Below are 23,188 nucleotides of genomic sequence, written 5' to 3' on the forward strand. Positions count from 1 at the left end.
TAATTAAGAACGTCCACTTATTATATCAGCTATGAAAGGGCTCCTGTTAGCAGTGGCATGTTTTGTCATCTGAAAGGTTTGGACCTCTTTCAAACAGCAGCATCAATTCCCACAACACTAACCCTAATCTCTTTGCCATAATATTTTGTTCAAACCTCTTTGCCATGGTCTCATTACCAGGAAACAGGCCTCAAGCAAACTAAACAATCCATCTTTCTCAGGTTTGAAAGGGAAGAATGAAGAGGCTAAGACACCTTTCCCCTTTAGGGAAAAAAAGAAACCATGTTACTTTAATTATCAGAAAAATAACAGTAGCTACAAAATTCTGCAATGATCTAATTCTAGCTGTTACTCGAGAATGACTTCAACTCTGAGAACTCAGCTAGTGTTACCAATCAGAAAAGACATCAAAGAGAAAGATGAAATCTCAGAATATTGACGTTGACATTCTAGTACTTAAGAGGCAAAGTGATTGATGTATGGCTCAAGACTGTCAAAATTCAAATTCTGCAAAGACAAGAAGACAATTTTCTGTTAAAAAATGAATTAGCCTGGGAACACCAGCCACAGTAAGAAACAAATGAGGATGCATTCTTGCCCTGCCCACTACTAAGCTAGCTATCGTCACCTGTTTGTTTTCAAAACTAATTTTAGATTGGACTGTCAGAGTACCTTCTTCTCTACTTCCAATATGTGTCCAGGACAGGGACAGGACACCCCATGATGATGGAATGGCTGCATGAAGTGGAACTCTACTCACCAGCAATACTTCAGAGAGACACAATATTTCTACAACGGGACAGCTGCCTTCATCACTGCACAAGAAATTTTTCTTCAAGATTTACCTTGCTGTATTCTGGAGTCTGAAAAATATATGCTGATTTCAGAAAACCTTTCAATTCTCTGGGACTGATCCTGACAAAACCTTTTGAAACTGGTCAGTTCTCTAAAAAGAACATAACCTCATTGGACTACTATACTTATTACCTGACCACGAATCAATGCCATTACTGCTGGTTAGACATTTACAGGCAACATATTCTCTTCGTCTGCTCTTAGTACTTTTATTTAACATTATTTCTTAAGAAGCATACTGACGCTTCAGGTCCCATATATTTAGCACGTGATTGACAATTTGGTATTCCACTTCACATGCTTCCACCATGGAAGAAACGCACGCACTTAACATAGTGCAGTATGATGATCTCCCTTTCAGCAGCCTGCAGATGCACATACAGCTTCTTCACAGATACTACTGACCAGTTACATTTTGCAAGTCATATCAAAAAGCCAGATCATGACACTGCACTGCTATTCCCAGTAGTTCTGTTTTGTAGTAGAACAGCTTTCTCAAAGAAATTTAGCACCATTACTGCTGTCCTTTTCATCACCCAACAGAGTACTGTCTCATGCAGCAGAGAAGGAGCTTTGGAGGTCAGACCATGCAGAAATCAGTAAGACCAGGTCTTATTCTTCAAGATAATACACAAACTTGCAGAAAATGACAGATACTATCCCATGTAAGAAATAAGCCATACAATCATGAGATGCACAGATAAACATAGAAAACCATTTTCTTTCTCTTACTAGATTAATTAATCTGCAATTTCAGAACTTGGTTCAACAAGGAGCAGTGCCAGGTCCCGCACTTGGGTCACAACAACCCCACGCAGAGCTACAGGCCGGGGCAGAGTGGCTGGGAAGTGCCCGGTGGGAAAGGACCTGGGGGGGCTGGCTGGCGGCCGGCTGGGCATGAGCCAGCAGTGTGCCCAGGGGGCCAAGGCGGCCAACGGCATCCTGGCTTGTGTCAGAAACAGTGTGGCCAGCGGGACAAGGACAGTGATCGTCCCCCTGCACTCAGCACTGGTGAGGCCACACCTCCAATATTGGGTTCAGTTTTGGGCCCCTCACTGCAAGAGGGACATTGAGGTGCTGGAGCGTGTCCAGAGATGGGCAATGAGGCTGGTGAGGGGTCTGGAGCACAAGTCTGATGAGGAGCGGCTGAGGGAACGGGGGTTGTTTAGCCGGGAGAAAAGGAGATTCCGGAGAGACATTACAGGAGGCTGTAGGCAGGTGGGGTCGTGCCTTCTTCCAGATAACAAGCGACAGGACAAGAGGAAATGGCCTCAACTTGCACCAGGGGAGGTTTAGATTGGATATTAGGAAAAATTTATTCAGTGAAAGGGTGGTCAAGCATTGGAACAGGCTTGCCCAGGGAGGTGGTGGAATCACCATCCCTGGAGGTATCTAAAAATCATGTAGATGTGGTGCTTAGGGAGGTAGTACATTGGGGGCTTGGCAGTCCTGGGCTAATGGTTGGACGTGATGATCTCAAAGGTCTTTTCCAACTTAAATGATTCTATGTTTCTGAGAAATTTCACAAACAATAGAGTGATTCAGGTTTATTTAATACACAGAGGTTATGGGGCCATGAATTCTTTGGACACGGATCATTTTTATATGAATGTAGTCAGCAAAATTCTCTAACCAGTATTCAAAAGGTTAAAAAGAAGCAAGCCAATAAATACTAGAAAGCCGCAGTCCTTAGGTAAACATGATATTGTCATCAACACATTGATAAACAGCAGCTGACCACAAATTCAGTTTGCCTTACTTTGATATGCAATTGCTATTAATCTCTTTTGTTACTATGTGTTCCCTAGGGCAAAAAAGCTTAAAGTTCCTTATCTTAGGACCACAAGGTGTGTCACAGACTATTGTTAAACAGGTTACCACTTTGTGCTTGAGATGTGATAATCGTGATCCATAAGGCTCAGTTCCTTTACTGGACGGCATGCAGAAGTCCATGCTTCCCATGAAGCTCATCAAAATTAATAAGCATGTTGCCTTCACAGAATGATTTGCAAAAGGAATGCTTAATGTTTACCATAATTCCCTTTTGGCTATCTTTATATTTTCCTAAGGTATCATCCTTCTCCTGTGTACTGACAAGCAATGAGAAAAAGTACGCTTTGAAAAAACAAGCTGAGTGGAATTAGGAGGAGTAAATAGTGTGCTCACTGGGAAGTAATTAAAAGCCATGAAGCAGGAAGAAGGCTGGAGGTGCCTAAAATGCATAATAATTAAAACCTAATGCATGTTAACTGTGAGTGAAGCATTGAAGTCATTGACATGAATGACAAAACTCCTACTGAATTCAATAGGGACAGGATTTTTACTCTGTATGTGCTCAACAAGAAGGCCAGTTCAGCTTCAGAGAGATTGATTGGTTTGAGGGTAAAAAGAAACCCTGCTGAAAATGGAAACTGGTGGTTTATACAGACAACGATATGCATAGTTGTGAAATACCCACAAGAGAAATTAAAAGAGAGAATATAAACGAAATGAGTTAATCCTTGAGAAAGGGGAAGAAGAAATTATTTTTAAAATATGATTAGGGAAAAAAAAACAAAGACCATTACAAAGGAGACAGAATCAAGAAAAATTCTGAACATGGAACAACTTTATCCTAACTAATACCTAGAAAGAAAGTGATGAAGCAGTTAAAAAGCAGAGATAACTTTGTAGAGCATAGCTATTGATAAAAAGCATATTGGGAATACTTGGGAAATTTGAATTGGTTCAGATAGCACATAGTCTATTTAACCATGAAACAGAAATGAATTAAGAAAGAAAAAGAAAAATAATTTGCTGTTCAGTATATCTAATCCCCAAAGCCCAGTTAAGTAATAGAACCATTCTTCAGAAACAGTCAACCCAGTTCCAGTGGTTTTAACAGCATTTTGTTAAAAAATGACACCACAATGTAAGTTTGCCTAGTTAATGGATTTACATAAAACCCCAGAAATTTAAAATCCTATTGGATATCACCACTGTCCTATAACAAATTTACCACCAAAAGTACTACTTGTACAGAGAGTCTACCAGGCTAATAGATTTTGAGTGGGAAACTTGGTCATTTCATTCGTCAAATGAATGAAATTTCATACACGATACACTGCATGTGAATAGCATAAAAACATGCAGAAGAATAGGTGCAGAAGATTACATAAGTACTTGGATTTCAACTGTTGCAAGTACAGAATTCTGCTAGTTTAGTTTAGCTGGTATAGCCAAAAAAACTGACATCAACAGCCAGCAAGCAACAGATAGAAAGGAAATATTAGCAGCATATCAGCCCATTCAGTAATGATACTCTCCATGCCTGCGGAGTCACTCCTTACCAGACCAACAAATGTTCTCAGCAGAATAAACTTAATATTGAGTAGTAATTAATGAAAAATTATAAGCTGGAATTGTAAGCATGTAACTTGTAGAAGGGATATGAAAAGCCCTGAAAAAAAATGTGGAAATCAAGTACTTTTAACAACACCAGCAAGCACATGATCTAAAATAATATAGCTTTCATTATCTGATCCAGTAATTCAGCAGTATGGAGCAAAAATATGCAATTAATTACTTACTTAATTTGTCTGTGTGAGGTAAAAAAAAAAGGACACAAAGCCAGCTGAGGGAGCTTGAGAGCCCTGTGTTTTTAAGCAGTGGCTCCAGAGAGTCCTAGTTGGAGTTTTCAGCTCTGATGAGACTTCAATGTCATCAGAGAAAGGGCAGAGGACAGAGCTTCTGAAGCATCACGAGCTCTGTCTCCACATCTTTTAACTCAGTCAGGCTGCCTGAGAAGAAGTAGGTCTTACAGAAACTATCCCAGACATTGTTATACTTCATATACAGCTGTACCTTCTCTTAAGAGACTGGCTATCCTAGTGCTGTGAGCAAAGACACTTCCAGCTGCTCTCATCTGTAGAGTATCCTCATGAGACACTCCTGTTATTTCTGCACTGCAATGCAAAGGCTTAATAAGAAAATATTCCACTCAGACATGAATCCTAGTCCCTCTCCAGACTACGCAGTTTGTTCCTACAGCCATACAAACACTCCCTGGAGACCTGACGCACATTCTCATGCACATTCTGCAGGGAGCTTTATTTTTCTTTCTTCTCAACATCCACACACAGTATACAAAGTGCAGACAGGGCAGTGTTAAACTTCCAAAAAGTACACATTACTTATTTGTTCTTGACTGTAGTTCCACAAAGATGTAAGAAAAAGACAACCCGACCAGCAACTGTCCTATTACTTTGTCCTACATCTTGTACCCATTGATTCATATTTAAATTTCCAGTCATTTTTAGCACGGTGCAGTTATTTTTACATACTAGGTCAGGTCATTCTAGACATACAATTCATACTGTTACCGGCAAATTCTAGAAGGAAAAAGTCTCTTCAAACACTATGAAGAGCTGAAAAAATATTGAAAAGACTTAAATTATTAACAAGGAAATCACCTTAGTAATTTTGCACTTTCACTACTCGTGATGAAATATTGAGCTTATTTTTAAGTAAGTTGCTTGTTTCTGTTCCTCTACAGAAGTGATATTCAGAGTTAAGACTAGAATCCCACTTATTTCTCTTTTGTTTTGCTCCTGAGTTGCATCACATACAGTGTGTAACATTGTGAACTATTTTAAGAGCTGTGAAAATCAGACATAAATCATTCCTGTTTCACAAGTCACCGTTAAGGAAGTATTTAAGGGGCTTTTTACTTTACTGTGACTACATAATTGAAAAGTAAGTACTAAAAATGTTTGAACATGAGATTCAATGGCTTAAAAAGAACACTGCCACAGTAAAAATAGATTCCTTGAGAGAATTAACTAATCATTAATAACTTGAATTGACAAAGGCAGCACTAATCAAGCTCTGGCTTCATAATAATTCTTATAAAAATGGGTGGAAAGGGAGAGCAAGCTAATGAAGTGAGAAGAATTTCTGCAAAAATAGTAATGAATCTACAGCACATTAACTCATTACAGAACTATGCTTTTATTTCAGTATTTCCTTTCCAGGTCAAGAAAAATGCAGGCCACTTAGGACAGGCTGAGCAGGGAAAAGAGAATGCTTTTCATTACTAGCAGCGCCTATGTCAATTGAGAAAATACCAGAAAAAGAGATGAGTTTTATGTTAGAAAGGGGATCAAGCATATGAAAGATACTGACCAGAAAGAATGATCCAGTTATAGAAACAAATGTACAAACTTGAAAAACTGTATTGTTAACTTGAGTGCCCAGCTAGCAGGACTGCCATGCCACACTAAATTAAAGACTAACCTGAAAAAAACCCACATTTCTATCCAGGAAAACACAATACTTGAATCTGACTCTCAAAGCTGACAACAACGCTTGAGGACTCCAGTGGGGACAGAATCAATCTCTACATACAGAACTGCCCAGGCTGAAATGCGTGTGCACTGTAAAGCACAAGCACGTTAAGCCTTAGGCTTCAGAGAGGGATCAGAACCATTATACATGCATAAGCCACATGTCCAGGCTCAGAAGACCTTCCAGAAGTGTCAAACATATAATGTGTGGCTCTACAACACAGCACACATGTTCAGAGGCTCCAAATAAGACTGTTCCTGTGTCCACTGCCCCAGATGAGACTACTATGAAATGTTGATGTGCAACAGCTGGAGCAGGGGCATCTGGGCTAGGGTTATCAGGTGTCCCTAAATCCCAGACACACTTATAAAGTATTCAAAATGTGCCAAGATTTCTAGAGAATACAAAAGAGAAAATCCAGACATACGTATGCCCCTAACCCTCCATGAGAGCTTGTCTAAATAAACTTCGCAAACATCCACAACTCCCAGGTGTTTTTTTTCTGAGGTGATAATGGGTAAAATACTGTTACCTAAGTACTACACATGCACACACTGAGAGTTCAAATTACTTCACAAACCTCCTGGCCAGCTTCAATGTAAAGTGTTCACCTAATAAACTTCATTTAGTCTTTGCAGCTGCTTGAATCAGTGGGAGTCTTTAGCTGGCTCTGAGCTCTGGTCAGGTGAGAAAGCAAGCAAATGGAGTTTGTAAAAGCTTCTTTTCTTCTTTTTCCTTTTTTTTTTTTTTTTAAAGTCTTTACTTTTGTGTGAGTAAAGGCAGCTGCATTTATATTCCTTGAAATAAATCTTATTTGACACAGTTATTCTGTCTGACTCTCTGCAAGGCAGGCTTTTTTTGCCAGGAATAAAAGCTACGATCGTTATAAAACTGTGAGAAACATCAATGTCATATAAAGGGAATGGTTATTTTATATACGCATGCAAACACAGAACACATACATTGTATGAGACCTGATCCTCTGATCATGCAAATGAGTAAACAAATTAGTTACATTTGCAGAGGACACCCTCTAACACTACTGATAAACAATTTCTGGAGGTGAAGTTGAGAGAAATCACCAACACAGGGTAGTCAGAACTTGCTATTTTTCCCTCTCAGCATCATGTCTGATCATTCAACTTGCCAAAGCCTACAGCTAATTTAAAGATCACTGTAATGCCAGTTTTGCTAATGGTTTTCCTTTTAGACTTCAACAGATTAGGATGTCTCCTCTCAGTTTTCTACTTGTAACGCTGCCTTGCACAATGCTGATCTTAATTTGAAGTTCTTTCCTCTTTTGTATTCAAATATATATATAATTTTTTTTTTTTCCTCTTTTAAGCAAATCATACCTTCCTCCAATGGTATCGTATTTAGATTTTCTTACTAAAATACCAAGCCCTTCTATTTTCAATATTTTTTATTTTTCTCACTAAATCCCTCTTTGACTATGTATTACCATCTGTTAAAGCATTTCTCTGCAGAAAATCTGAAATAAACATTAAAAAAATGCCATAATTTCCAAGTGTCTTGAGAAACACAGTATGTCTACACTATGCAGTCCCACTATGCAGTCCTACTTTAGACTATTTCAGAATCTCAGATTTCTACTTAGTATGTTACAACACATATCAAAATCTCTGGTTGCATTTGACATTGCAGATTTGACTTAATTATGTACGAACATCTCTCCTTGTTTGAAGATTCTTCAGTCAGGCAGTTGACTGCTTTATGCATTTCCTCTGTATTACTCTCACAAGGAAAGCTCTCTGTTGCAGTATGGCTTAATTCTTAAGCATCTTCCTTTTACCCAGCCTGTGTTTGTACACCAGCAGAAGGACTGTGCTCATAAGAAATCATTTCTGCAATTGCCAGCTTGCAGAAACTCCCTGCACAGCCTCATGTGATCAGTGAGAAGGAACCTTAACCACTGCTTGGTGGCCATAGGATGCCACATTAGACATTTTGCTCTGCCTCCCTCCCCAGCGGTCCCTGATGCTGCCTCTGGGGCAGACTGTTGGGTAGTGGGGGGGTATGATGCAGCGTGTGCCCGAGCAACATGCCAAGCACCCTAATGGCTGGGTGGGCTTTTCTCCAGCTGCTTTCAGGAACAAACATCAATCAGCTAGCAAAGACTGTAGCTAAAAAAAATTAAAAAAATAAAAAAATTCACAAGGGACTGGTAGCTGTAATATTTTTCTTTCTTAACTGACACATAGTTCTGTACATTGCCAAACAAAGGAAGTTCTAACTAAATATTTATCTCCCACTCTCTCCCCCTATGAAAAATTAACATGCACAGGTTCACTCAGATGAACAGCATAAAAGAGGCTAACAATGAAAGAGTAGTATGAAAAGACAAAACATTCATTAAGGATTAAAAAAAGAAGGGTGGCTTTACGCTGCCAAACAGCTTTTATTTAAACAGGCTATTGCATCCTGCCCCCACTATATACAGCCACACGAGGTTGACACTGGAATAAATCTCAACTCCATAAAAATATACTGACAACACAGGCTGCGAGAGAAGAGCTTGTTTACCCTCATCCTCCAGCTCTTCCCTTCCTACAAAATTCAGCACTTCAGTGCTGCATAAATCTGTGTACCATTTTTCAGGACTTCTCCAGCCCAGCTAACTTCTTTGGAGACCCAGAGACTATGGCACTTCAAGGAAAACTGGGCAATGCCCTCCTTGTGGGTGTAGAAGACACACACACCCCACACCCTTGAAGACACCTAGAAAAGCACAGGAGATAGAAGGGCAGGAGGAACGTGATATGACACAGCTATACCATTTTGATTTTTGCAAAATGGGGGCTGGTGGGAAAGAGAGAGCAGCTCCATTGAGAAAGGGCACGCTCCTCACTGCTGCCTGCAGGGGCTGGCACGCAGCAGGGCTGTGCTGCCTAGCAGGAACTGCAATGGGGGAAGAGCATGTCAGCCCTGCTCGACCCCCAGTGCACCCCCAGGGCCGTGGCACACAGGCATCACGGCAATCCCATCATTTTTTCCAGCGCCCACAACCCAGAAGTTCTCATGCGGGTTCAACTACAGCCACAACCAGTGCTCCTCCAGACTTCTGTTCATGCTAAGGGGATAATTTTTCAGTCAAGCAAGTAACTCAGTACTCACCTCATGCCTGAAAGTTTCAGATTCCAGTCTAAACTACCCAAAGCCACCCTGCTGTTTGCCTCCCTCTTTTTGTTGGCATGAAGAACGTTTTCTGTGATAAAAGCTAATGAAGCCCTAGGAAAGATGGCCAACGCAAACACTGCAAGTTTTTATGAATGAACAGGCTACACAAACGTGGCTGGGGATACTTTGTGTTCAGCTAATCCTGTCTTGGGCCAGGACAGATTACACGACTCAGAGTCCTTGATAAAACCTTCCTCTCTGATTCTGTTGTTTGTTAAAAAGCTATCAGCCACCTTCTCGCCCTTCTGCTCTCCACTGTGTAACACAATATCTTCAAATCTAGTTTAAAAATAAAGGTTAAGCCCTGCGAGTTCAAGAAGGAGATGGAGCAGGTACCTTTTTATGACAAAGTCACAAATGAGACATGTTAGGTCAACCAAACTGAACAGATCCAGCAGAAAACACACCACACACTGAACTAATGCTGACACGAGCCAAAGCAACGAATTCATCACAGACTTGGTGCCATGCCCACCTCCACAACCCCTGGAGTCCTGTCCATGTGGTCCTGTGACAACAGAGAGTGACAGACAGGAAATTAAACAGGGCAGTAGAACAACAAGCAGGACGGACAATGTTTATCCAATGCCCAACACAAACCAGGCAACATCGAAAAAAACTAACTGGCCCTGGGCACTGCCCACACTCTGCACAACCCTCCCACCAAGAACTGATGAAAGCAGCTCTCCCCAAGAGGTGATCTGGCAGATGACACAAGGTGAACAACGAGGTGCATGGTGAGAGAAGATAAATATGGGGAAGAGGCCCAAACTGTGACAGGCCTTCTATGTGATGGTCATGCTAGAGACATGACAGCCCACTAGCAGACAGCCCCCCTCAATGTCCCTTGCCATCTCTCCAGGAAGGGATGGGAAGAAATCTCTACCCCTAGATGTCTCTTCCACATGTCTCCCTAGAAAAGGATGTTCTAGGCCATGCCAAAAATACCAGCATGGTGTGTTTCCATGCCACTGGCTTGATGGTTTGATCACTGCTCTGACTGTTCTGACAAGGTGAAAAAGAAGCTGTGAAAAAAAATGTCAGTTACATTTTATCTGGAGAATCGTTTGACAAAAGTTTGATGGAACAGTGTGAAGCTTCCTCTGGTGGGAGACTAGGACATCCATCCAAAATGGAAGGAGGCCAAAGGGCAGAAATCAGAACGGCTGTAAAAGATTCAAGTGGAAATACCTGTTAGCAAGAGATGTTTATACCCCTTCTTGTCCTCAGGTGTTTAAAGTACCTTCCTAGAAACTAAGGATAATTATTGTCTTGCTCTTGATATTGGACATGTCATTCAGCAAACTTTTCTAACACCTTGTGTTACGAAAGATAACATTTCCAAACAGTGAGAAATGAACCTGGGGGGTTTTGTACTTCTGTTTAGCATGGCTCTGGCAGTAAGAGCTGCATCCACAAAATAAGCATTAGAAAACCCAAGCAAGCATTGATACCTCCCCAGAAAATCAGAGGTGTTGAGCTCCCTACCCGATTAGCTTCTGCCTCCCACCCTGCTATATTACCCCCAAAATCCCATCATTTGGCAGAAGAGACTTCGCATGATGAGGAATGGTGCCAAGGCTGATGAAGCTGAAGACCTCTTATCCAGCATCGGCCAGGTGTCCCCGCAAGCAGGAGGGCTGCAGGGCACCGCACAGGGACGCCAGCGCTGTTCTTGCGAGTATTTTGCAAGGACCGGAGAGTCCAGTGCCCCACACCTGCAGCAGCCACAGCATGTCTCTGCCAGGAAACTAAACAGGCTTCAAATGAGGCACCAGAATACCTCCAGGCAATTGTTCAGCTTTTTAACCAGTCCATTCACTCCACAGAACTGTTAAATGCTTTCCAGCATTTTAGTCAGTGAGGAAGGGACTTACATGTTATGTTGAGCTATGACCAAAAAAATACACCTGACTGAGATGTGCCTTTTACAACAAAAGACATGGATAATCTAGTGGACAAAGTGCATGTTTTTGTCCAGAAGGTTGTATCAATTTTAGGATTTTGGTCAAATTTTGAACATAAACAAGCTAACAAGAATACAGAAAAAAGATGATACAAAAGCCAAAGATGTGTCCTTGAATGCCTTATTTTCACCTCTCTTTTACCGTTTTGTCTTTTTCTCCTGTTAAAAGACCTGAACAACAGTGTTGAAGGGAAAGATTTCAAAGTCTGTAAGTGTTATTAGATGAGGAGCCACAACACATCATACAGAAACAAGAATTGAAGAGGAAAAGATTTCTATCATTTAAGACCCTGGTCTTGCCAAAAGCAAATGCAGATGAATGTAGACTGACAAGCCCTGGAACAAAGAACCAAACTGACAATCAACCAAAAGAAAGATTCTACAGCATAAAAAGAGATTGGAAGTTATTAAAGAAAAACCCTTTAAAGCCTTTGGCCAAGTATCCAGTTGTAGTAAAGAAAGCAAACAAGAAGTTAGGTAGTATTGCTAAAGGAATATAAATCAAAGCTGTTGATATTATCACTATAATAACACAGTAGCTAAACTTGCAGAGGGAATACATGGTACACTTTAAGTGCATACACACCAGAGGAAAATACAACTTCCTTTTTGGCAGGTTGAGCAAAAGAGCTATGAAATACTAACAGCAAACGGAAGGTTTGAATCAAACTACAAGTCAGAGGCAATACCTGAGGTCCTTCCACCAGTCAATCTGATGATTTAGATTTTTAGACCATTGCTATAGTATGATTACTAACAGGTTTAATTTATATTTTGGATATGCACAGCTTAGCATTATCATCAGAGCATGGTAAAACAGAAATCCAATATTGAGCATCCCTAAGAAATCTGTGCAAGAGGGTCACAACTGTTTCTGTAAGACAGACTGGCTGCAAGTGAGTTTTCTCTTCAACAAATAGTACCCTTTGTAACAATTGCTGTCCTTCTTGATCATTTTCTCCAGCATTTGCTACCAAATCTTGGAAAAAAAGGAAATTACGCTTTCCTTTTCTTCAGTTAAAGTGTGCTCTCCAGCCTTAATTAATAAGGGTAGCCAGCAAGTCACTGAGATTGCTGGATTTTGTCTTAATGCCTATGTTAAAGGTCACTGAAGACCTGATTCATAATTACCAGGACTGCATATGCCTGGGATATATCCCTTTAAAATAATATTGATGACATATTACTTCAACTATTGTCTAGTTTAGTATTGTTTAAAAGCTATGCATTTTCCTACAGATTAAGAAATCCTGTGTTGAATGTTCTTAGGTCGCAGTTTCCTAAGTTTCATGTTTACCATGTACAACTATGTTTATCTAACCTAGTTTAGAAGGGGAAAAGGATTAAAGAAAATCTTTCTGGGTGGGTTTTGTTTTGTTCGGGGGTTTTTGCAATATACTTTCAATATTTTTTCCTGAAAGTCTTTCTGTGGAACTGAACTGCACCATTATATTAAACACAAGTGCAATCACTCATTATATTAGTTGTTATTTTGGTTAAAATTTACCTATTCCTGTTTCTTATCAGAGACACAAAGTTAAAAGAAATGTCAATCCAAAAATCACTCATTTAAAGAACAGATACATAGCCATAAATAGCTGAAGACTTTGATCAGGCATTCCTCCCCAGCTACAATCTACCTCTGATATCAACAGTAGAAGAAAAGCTCAAATACTGGATTCCCCCACTGAAAACAAAACTGCTTCACCAGTTTCCAAGGGTTCACACCAGAAAACTGTTAAAGAAAACACACACTAGCTATCTCAAAAGTTGGTAAAACACCGAAAGAAAGGTAGATTTTATTTTTGCTCTCAAATGTTTATATACAGCATCATGAAATTAACTGAAACATGAAGCAGAATGAAATCCAGGGAAAAAGAAGCAGCACTATCCAGTCGATGGAAAATTATACAAGAAAGAAAATGCAAGAAGGAACTGATGCAGGAAATGAGTATGATGATATTTTACAATGCTGGTAGCTTTCCTGTGCTTTTGAAATATTCTTGATGACTTTTTATACGAAATATATTTCTGTTACAGGTTGTGTGGCAACGTTGCATGATGCAGCATTTCTGTTTCAGACTTTGCTATCTGCAGGTCAGCTTAGCCTAGCAATTATGCTGACCTTGATACCAAATTTCCTCTGCCAGGTCTTCCACTGGGATAAGAACTACAGTGGTTTATACCTGCTGGGAACCCAGTCCTTTAAATCATGTTTTACCTCACTTGTAACACATGAGGTGATTGCGTCTCTTGGAGCATCCTGGCTGGATGGCGCGACATGGACAAGCACCAGGGGTGTGCCCGCCTGACCCGCTGGCAGATGCTTACTGCAGACAGGATGGCACCTTCAAGGCAGCACCACATGCCAGAAGAAGAAGGAGATCAACGTACGCAACTAACGGCTGCTCCCAAGCCCACAGCCATCCACCCAGGGAGGCACGCTGAAAAGCCAGGCTTTAGTTTTGCATAGATTGTAAACATGCCACACCTGCAAGTCTAATAAAAAAACAAGAGCATTACTGAGAAACAAGGATCAAAAGCTCCCTTCCCCTTATGACACTGAGTTCTGTACACGTGTCTCCCCTAAAATCAGCATGAACTGCTGGTGGCTGGGGAGGACTCTGGGAGGGCTCAGCAATGAAAATGAAAAATATTAGTTGACCACCACCTTTCTGTACTGAGAGCTGTTTCTAAATACATGAACTAATATGAACTCTGGAGCAAGTACCTTATTTTGTTGTGGATTCGTATAGTTCCCAGGAAAACAGAGGTTGGTCTATGACTGCAGCAGGGTATACCACTGCCCCAGCAGCAACATGGGAGCAGCGCAAACGTCAGTCACAGCGCTGAGATCCTGCCATACATCTGCCTGTGACTCAAGCAGGAAATCAGCAGATTTTCAAACAAAGCCTGATGTGAAAAAGCAATTTAAACTCCAAACCAGCTGAAATATAAAATGCTTTCTCTCAATATTTTTAAGAAAACAAAGCTGTAAGGCAGTGTCAAAGTCATTATAAAAAACTACAGAATGTTTCTCCATTTTTTATGTAGAGTTTTTCAAATGAAGGCAGCAGTCTGTTTTGCTGTGTTCAGAAGTGCTTCCCTATCGCAAGCTAAGTGAATAATGCCTTTCACACAACAGTGAGATAAAACAGTTCATGCAGACTTTCTTGGTACTTTGCAGAACAAAGCATCCTAAGAACCCAAACAATTCACAGCTCGTAATTCTTGTTATCTTTTTCTTTAAGAAATGGGATGCATAATAATGGCATTACCAAACGGTGGGATGTCATGCATTCCTCCCCCCTGGATTTATAATTCACTGGCAGATGAGTAGCACATGAGTATCACTGCCTTGTACAGGTTAAAAGTGGTATCTTCTCATGTTCCTGCTTATACACCTATCTTCCCTTCTCATACCTTTCCTGAAAAAATATTCTTTGCCAAGCAGATGTGCGTTTAATGAAAATCAAATCCTTAGTGGATGACAACACGTAAAATATCGTGGAAAACAGTGATAGCAATTGAAGACATTCCCCACTTTCCAGTGTTTTGTCAGCATACACACTGAGGTTACTCACTTGCAAAGACTTGCATTATTCAAACAAGCCTACAAGTTACAGGAAAAAAAATCCTAATTTATGGTTTAATTATCTGCTTAGTCTTATTCCTGGGGCCATCTGCACTTTGCTCAGCAGCAGCCATTGGCACCTTCCCACGTGACTAACAGCATTAAAGATCCTCTTCCCTTCAGCACGCCCTCGCACAAAGCAAATACCTAATATCATATAACAACACCATCTAGTGGTAAAATATATTCATTACACGTAGAATCTCCATCACGTATTTTCCCACAGTACCATCGGACACGCACAGGGAGCGCGGGGCTAGCATAAAACGTCTCCTCAAGCTGCCTGAACACATCAGCCCGTCACCTGAACAAAGCCATAATTCTTCATTTCCTTTAAACAAGTTCTTAGCTTTAAGCATATTAATTGCTCCACATAGATCTGATGAGTCTGTACCCCCTCCAAAAGATATTAAAATGATGCCATAAACAATCACCTAAGGAAGCAAAGACACAGAACCCGACTGGAAGTCATTGCAAAGCACAGTACTGCCTGTTACGAGTGTGTTGGCCATACACCTGGAGCAACAGCGTGCCCACAGCTCCTGTATGCCATGTAAAAATACACAAAACATAATTTTCTTCTCCCTTGAACAGAGTAAATATGAAAAAAGTACTTACTCCTCTCTGCATAAAGACAGAAGTTGTATTCAGGTGGTATCCTGAAGCCACCTCTTTTGCATGATTCCACTTACCCAAGATACCTAAAAAGACCGGAAACTGAACATAAAGGTAAATTGTTACATTTGGCTGCAATCCCTTTAGGAGAGTGTGAATGGTTTGACATCGCAGAATAAAGGCTAGAGTGAGTCAGCAAGGCAGAAAGATGACAAATGGGAAACAGCAACAACTTGTTCTACAAAACAATAAATACTGGTTACATTGATGATGCAGAGCTGAAAAGCTATTTGACATGAAATAAAATTATTCAAAGTTAGAATCCTGTTCTAATGAAATGGGCCAATTTGCTCTACTTCAGTGGGCTTTTGGGAAACATTAGTACATTGTAAACAACGTATTAACAGAGAGTGCATATTTGTGAAGGGCAAATTAAGTCAATACTGAAGCTGTAGGAACAATTTAGCACATAAAGTAGTGTCATGTACAAGTGTGGCTTGTCATCAGCTTGGCCTCTTGAATTTTTCTCTCTCAGAAAGAACTAGCTTGGCCCAAAAGCTGAAACACCCTTATACTCGGAAAAAAGAAAACATTAAACATGCACCTTACCAACTCAGAGAGCCACTAGTGGCAAGCTACGCAGTTCTGCTTATAGTGGAACAAGAGATTCTAGAACAACACTACTGTATGAAATACGTTCTTATAAAATCAAGTAAATTGCTTTCATAAGACATGATGGTCTAGAAGCCTTCTTCAGACTTTCACTGGGGCTGTTGCTTCTCTGCAAGATACATATTCATCCAAGAACCCTGAAAACTACTTAAATGCTTGCCTTCCTCACACTCAAAACCCTTAATTATCTAACTCAACAAGATTAATAATGTAACTATCACCCTGTGAAAAACTGATGTTCTTCAGAATCTCCTTTAAGTAGCCACTTCACTTAATGAAAAGATCAGCAAAAGAAGCAAATTTCCAAACATGAAACATTTATTAGCCAGCAGTAACAACTTCCTATTAAAAAATGGCAAATTAGCAACTGCAATGAATCCAACAATTGTTTAGAATGATAAGGGAATATGGTGACAACCTGATAACCTCTTATGAATAAAAAATTATGGATAATATTATGTTTTAAGAGATTCTGAACAGAAATGCCATTGGCATCATGTAGTTTCTCTCCAATGTATATTTTGCTGCCCTCAAATATACAATTACATTATCATGAGCTTCAATTTATTATTTTTGATGTTAGTTGCTCTAATACATTTCGGTTTTTAAATCTTTTCATAAAGCTCTTTACAGGGACAACTAAAATTAATTTGAAACTCAGACTTAACAGAATCAATATTTGGCTGGTATCTGTAATTTATTCAAGTCTGTTTACATAAGGAAAACATTAGTTTCACTGCTGAATTTGAGGCAGGAATTGACATATTCTGTTCCCCAAGGTTTCAAGAATTGAGAGCATCAGGATCTGAAGACAGAATACTTGCTGGCACAGGATTCCTGAAGCAGCATACCTGCTCTGCTCAGCCCACCTGCACTCTGCTCCTCACACCAACAACCCATACCCAGGCCTCTAGTTTCAACTTGTAAGTAATGATTATTGGCTAACATAATTTCATTCAACAAAATCAAAATCTAAGGCCAGGCCTCAAAGCTAATCTACACCACTGAATAGAATTCCTTTCTATTTTTCATTTTCAGAGAAAAGTTACATTTACAGACAAATGATTTGTCATTGATTCTTTGCTATAACTTGCACTTAAATGAACATCTTAAGACATAAACTTCAGTGCACACATCAGACTATCATAACTGTTATAATCATATCCTAAAAAACTTCTTGCATATTGTAGAAGCACTAGAAGTAGCATTCAGTCATGAAAAGTAGCTTTCCGTCATTCCCACCTTCATAAATCTTAAGACAAAAATCACAAGGAGCCAATCACTGCCTAGCACACAAAAGCAAATATTGAACAGAACATTCATATCACCATCTCTGTGGACATTTATTACAGATTTATAAAGAAAATTTCCTTGAATGGGCATGCCTTAGTATTTTCTTGTCTAAAATCTGACAAATGAAATTCTGAAACTGTTTTAGTAGATTAAGAGAAGTGGTGGAAGATTTTCATTATACAGCTTTCAAGATTCCCTAGCATCTGCTGAGAGGACATCACGGCAAGACACAAGCAGTCATGATTTCTGAAGGTGCCAGGGAGAACTTGATACAGGTACTGGGTGGGCCAAGTAGGGTGATGCTCTCCAGCATCTGCTGTTCACCGACAAGGCAGAGCTGCCTGGGGACGTGATAGCAGGGGGCAGCGGTGGCTGAGGTGACCATGCAATCGTGGACTCCAGGATCCTGGCCAGTAAGAAATGGATTACTACAGGGGTGTAGCCTGGGACCAATCCTGCTTAATATTTTTATTAGTGCCCTGGAGGAAACAGTGAGTGCACGCTCATCTAGTTTGCACGTGACACCTAACGGTGAGGGGCCAGGCCAGCCGATATGCTGGAGGGCAAAGCTGCCTTTCAGAGAGACCAGAGGGAGCGGAGAAATGGGCCATGAAGAGCTTTGGGAAACGCAGCAAGGAGAAAAGCCAAGTGCTACCTCAGGGAAGGAGGCTCCCCTGCTGCAGCCCAGGACGGGGAGGGACAGGCTGGGAGCAGCTCTGCAGGAGCAGAGCTGGTGGGTAACTGAGCATGAACCAGCCCTGTGCCCAGGCAGGAGGGAGAGCCAGCAGCCTCCTGGGCTGTATTAGCAGGGGCACAGCCAGCAGATCAAGGGAAAAGATCATTCTCCCTTAATCCTCCACTCAGCACTCACTAGACCTCATCTATCTGTTTCCAATACACGAATAACCTGGACAAACTGGAGGGAGCTCAGCAGAGGGACCCCACAGTGGTCAGAACTGGAGTACTTGTCCTACAAGAAGAAGCTGAGGGACCAGGGCTTGCTTAGCCTAGAAAAGCTTTGGGGGTACCAAACAGCAGCCTGCCAGTCCCTACAGGGAGATTAACAAGAAGACGGAGCCAAGCTCTTCATGGCACGAGGACAAGAGACAACAGGCATAACCTGAAATGAGAGGTTCAGAGTGGATTTAAGGAAAAACAAAATCACCCTGAGCGCAGTCAGGCAGTGGACCAGATTGTCCAGGGAGGTTATATCTCCTGGATGTTTTCAAGACAAGACTAGATAAAGCTCTGCACAACTCTGACTTCAGACCTAACCCTGCTTTTCACAGGAGTGGACTTCTGAGGCCCCCTTCCCTGAATTACCCTGTGATCTTATTGTCCTAAGACTAAGTGATAACCTATCTCTAATCTCTTTCAACATAGAAGATGGTTAACCAACTAGAAGCAAGTAACTTCCATTAGCTTGAAAGTAGAGTGATGTCTATCCATGTTAAAATTAGCATTAATAAATGCAAATAAGGATACACTGTCAGTGTTCAAATACTTCCATTTTGGCATTTTATGCATTGCCAAATATTCCTAATGAAGTTTTGTTGCTATTTTGAAAACACTCATGCAGATAATTCAGCGGCACAGTAATGATAACCCTCAAAAATATCTGGATATTCCACAGGTCGAGGATTCACCAACCTCAAAGAAACTGATGTCCTTTTCAAATGACTCTTAGTTATTTTCTCAACTACAAGGGGAAGAACACACATGAACATTTGCACTACCAAGGTGCACATCTGTTCTGTTCCAAGATTAGATCAAAACTACTCTTTCGTTTTTTTGTTGTATTCATAAAGATTAGTCACTACAAATTTGACTTCATCAATCATCTTGGGTTTCCTTATTATGACATTTATTAGCAACCAAAATTTTTAAAGAATTATTGGTACGCATGTTAGAATTGTATGTCCCACTATATATCTTACATATGAGAAATTAAAAAACTCTTTCTACATAAACTACAGTAAGCTTTATGGCAATCTTCACTAATTCAAAAACTTTTTTTTTTTACTCATTCTGGAAACTGCAAATCCTCTTCTTACTATCTGGAGCATTCTGACTTTTTAAAAGACATTAGGCCACAGTCACCATCATAATCACAATCTAGAAATAAATTAAACCAGGTAAACATTTTAACATTCAACTCAACATTACAGCATATTTGCTCTGTTACCTTTGCATCCTTGTGTCTAAGCCAATAGACCTCAGACATTTTTCTCTGTGTAATATTTATCCCCATGACAAATACATGGAATAAAACGATGTTTGGACACAAAATATTTAAGTACATACATAATCCAATTTACAGTACTTTTATGTGGACCATATGATTACTAGAAATACAGTTCAAAACTCATCTTTTTGCATTTCCCTCATGACTGTACACTGTTTAAATGTGAGATCCTCTCCCATTCCTGGACAGGTGGTAAGCAGATGTGAGCTGTCGATGCTTGAGATCAAGTACACAGGATTGCTCTCATGCTCCCATTGAGAGGTCCCCTATGATGGAGTGATTATTCATAATATTTTGCTAAGTCCTTCTGAATTTGCTGGTGAGGTTCATTAACCTCATCTTAGGATGTGAAGGATCTTCTGCCTTGGTTCTCCCTTCTCTGAAACTCTCACTTAATCCTTGTCCTTAGTGAAAAAGGATCAGATTTCTCTTCCCAGTTCTACAACATGCCCTTGAAGCATCCCTGTAACGGTCATTTCAGCAATTCAGAGCACAAGAAATACACTGCTGTGAAGATGAACAGGGGATGAGGTCAGCTTCTTTGTATGGGCTGCAGAAATCAAATGGAAATACCAGTAGCTCTGTCAAGGCCACTAAATATGAATTTCCACGTCCCATCAGAGTAAGATGGCCTGCTACTCTATTCCATCCTGCATAAAACATTCATTGGATACTCAAAATAAAACTTAAAGATTTCTATATGTGGCAAACTTCAGCTTTCGACATAATTTAGAAAAAAAAAAATCCAGGATTTTTATCCTTACATTTCCTTATCCATGTAGCAAGTGGAAAAAAAAAGGGGCCTCTTTAGAATAACAAGTTCTAACAAGAAAGATCTGAAATATGAACCTGCCACCATAATTTCCATTTTCTGCATGCAATTTACCACAAAGCTCAAAAAAATACAAGGTTTCTTTAGGCTGATTCTTAAATAGAATTATAGAAAAAGACTCAATTCACAGTTACGTTGTTTAGTGTTGCTCTGCAGAAGTTTGGCGGGTTCAGGTTTCCTCTTACACACGCAAAAGACGAATGAAATGAGGGGCATTCTCTCATAGAGATGTGATCACTATTTTAGAGTGGCACAAGGGTGACACAGAAAATCCTCTTCAAAATTTAAGGCATTCTCAGCAGTCCCCTTTAACAAAAAGATTTAGCTCTGAAGACTGGTGAGGATAAAGTATAGATCATCTATCTGCAGGATGGCTGGAGGCACCTAATGTGGATGCTCTGAACTACCCTCTGGATGTGCACTATGGTCATTGACTAGGAAAAGCTGTGGGAGGAATAAGATAGCTGTCTGGAGCAAAGGAATAGTAATAAATCTTTAAAATATAGTAACAATTTTTGGATTTCTGAAGTACTCATTGACAACTTGTCCTCTGCTGCACTGACACACTCTCTTACAGTAGTTCTGTGTAACTTTTGTAGAGGTATACTCTGCTGAATTTTTGTTCTTCTCAAAGAGGCATGTATAAAGGTGTCCCAGTATGCAGGAGCTTAGATCTACCACATCCTCCTCTGTGGAAAGCTTTATCGTATGACCGCTCGCTCAGACCTAGCTTTACTATTACTTAGCACCTAAGAAAAATGAGCATGTTTGCTGCGAAACAGGCATGGAAACAAATTGCAAAGTAACAAAAGTAAGTAACTTACTAATCTTATATTTAAGAATAAAGGTTTGGTTTCTCCATCTTCTTAGCTAGCTTCTATCTCTCCTTCTGCTCGTTTAGCTGAAAATTAGCTAACTTAAAATGGAGAGGGTTTTTGTCCAAGATGAGGGCTATTTGTGGAGGTGGAAAGGAGCCACGGAAGAACCAAAACCCTCTCCTACACCTTCGCAGCCTTGCAGGCATCAGTGTCGCTTAATTCTTTTGCATATTTGGATATAATACTTTGTGTGAGGATTTAACATTGTTAAACAGTGAGAATTATGTAGTGAGAATTTAGCATTAGGAGAAATACTAAATGCACAAACTGCTTATTTCATTTATGGATATTCTTTTTCTATGAGTATCATACAAAGACTGATCACGGTATTAGCAGAAGCTGTACAATTTGGAATGGAACAGTTCAATGCAGCTGTGCATCCTTCTCTGCCTGTTTTTGGTGCTGCAGGGTACCTGGAGGGACACTGTCACCCAGCTTCCCGTTCCTCTGACCATACAATAAACAGTCAAACATCAGCAGAACCATATCCACCACGGCAGCTTGGGCTTCCTGAGTCTGCACACAGCCTGAAACCATGCCTTGGTGACAGGGGCCATCTCATTGCTTACTGCTCCCTCTGAAGTGTTGTCACACAGGCACAGCCTGTAATATTGTCACAGGAGCTAATCCAGCAGAAGGGGACAGAAACAACACCAGAGGATTTTAAAGTAAGAGTCTCAGCACAGAAGAAAGTAGAAAAAGATGGAGAAAAGAAATCAAAAGGCAGGAAGAAGACTGGCCTAGTGAGAAGCAGAAAGTCCAAGTAACAATACATACAAATAAGTTTAGGGACCAATGTTTTATTCTCCCCCTGATCTCCACACAAGTCCCCCTGACATTACAGGGAACTGCAGAGGCTGGCTTCAGTCTATACTCCATCTGACAGACTATAAAATAAATGCAGAATCTCGCCTTTTCCTCTTCATGAATTTGCCATGCCAGATCAAAGAAGTGGGAATTTGGGACCAGTGCAGTACTGATGCAGCTGGCAGAGTTGTTTATTTGAGAGGCTAAATTCAACCTCCACTTGGTCGAATAACTTAATTGTGCTTACCGGGAGCCTGCTTTTTAAAAGGTTCAGTTCTTTCTGCTGCCAAGAATCAGAGTTTGCTTTCAGCATGTTGAAATTATCTCAGGGGAAGGCTTTTGTGAGCCAAACCATTCCAAAAGTATTCTTAATTGCTTTCCACACTCTTGTGAAACAGGAGATTATGCAGCAAATCCACATTCTAAACCAGAAAAATTAAGGAGAGAGAAAAGTGAAAAAACAACTGGACAGATAAAAATAATAATCTTAACCACGTACCTTATATAATAAAATACAACTTCAGATGTTAAGAATTTTTAACAATCATTGTGCCCCACCATGGAAACTATAACCAGGTTATGTTAGTGACAGAAAGTACTCTATGTAGATGTATTTAAACAAATTGTACAGGCTACTATTTGAAAACTATTTGACTGGTCTATACAGATGCATATTATCTTTATTTGTAAACTGTCCCATAAATTAAACAGAACTTACAAGATATAGAGCCTTCTGAAGAGTAAATCATCATTTTTCCTTTCCCTTGGTTTGCTTTTATTAATATGTCAGAAGTTTCAGGAAGGATGAGATTATCTTTCATGCTAGAATAGCAATGCTGACACAACAATATCGAAGCAATCATTGAAA

General features: G+C 40.2%; 1 protein-coding gene across 5 annotated transcripts in view; it reads right to left on the reverse strand.

Moving 5' to 3' along the window:
- The window catches only part of TAFA2 (TAFA chemokine like family member 2), a 211,567-nt gene that overhangs the window by 139,978 nt on the left and 48,401 nt on the right, over positions 1–23,188 (reverse strand). Inside the window, exon 3 of one of the 5 annotated variants that reach the window (XR_013928679.1) lies at positions 1,156–22,742. The exons of the other annotated variants lie outside the window; for them this stretch is intronic. The gene's annotated coding sequence lies outside the window, so the exon portion shown is untranslated. Of the gene's footprint in view, positions 1–1,155; positions 22,743–23,188 lie in introns of those variants that run through there. 5 annotated transcript variants of the gene reach the window in all.

Source organism: Falco punctatus (genome assembly GCF_963210335.1).
Source record: "Falco punctatus genome assembly, chromosome: 6".
Taxonomy (NCBI): Eukaryota; Metazoa; Chordata; class Aves; order Falconiformes; family Falconidae; genus Falco; species Falco punctatus.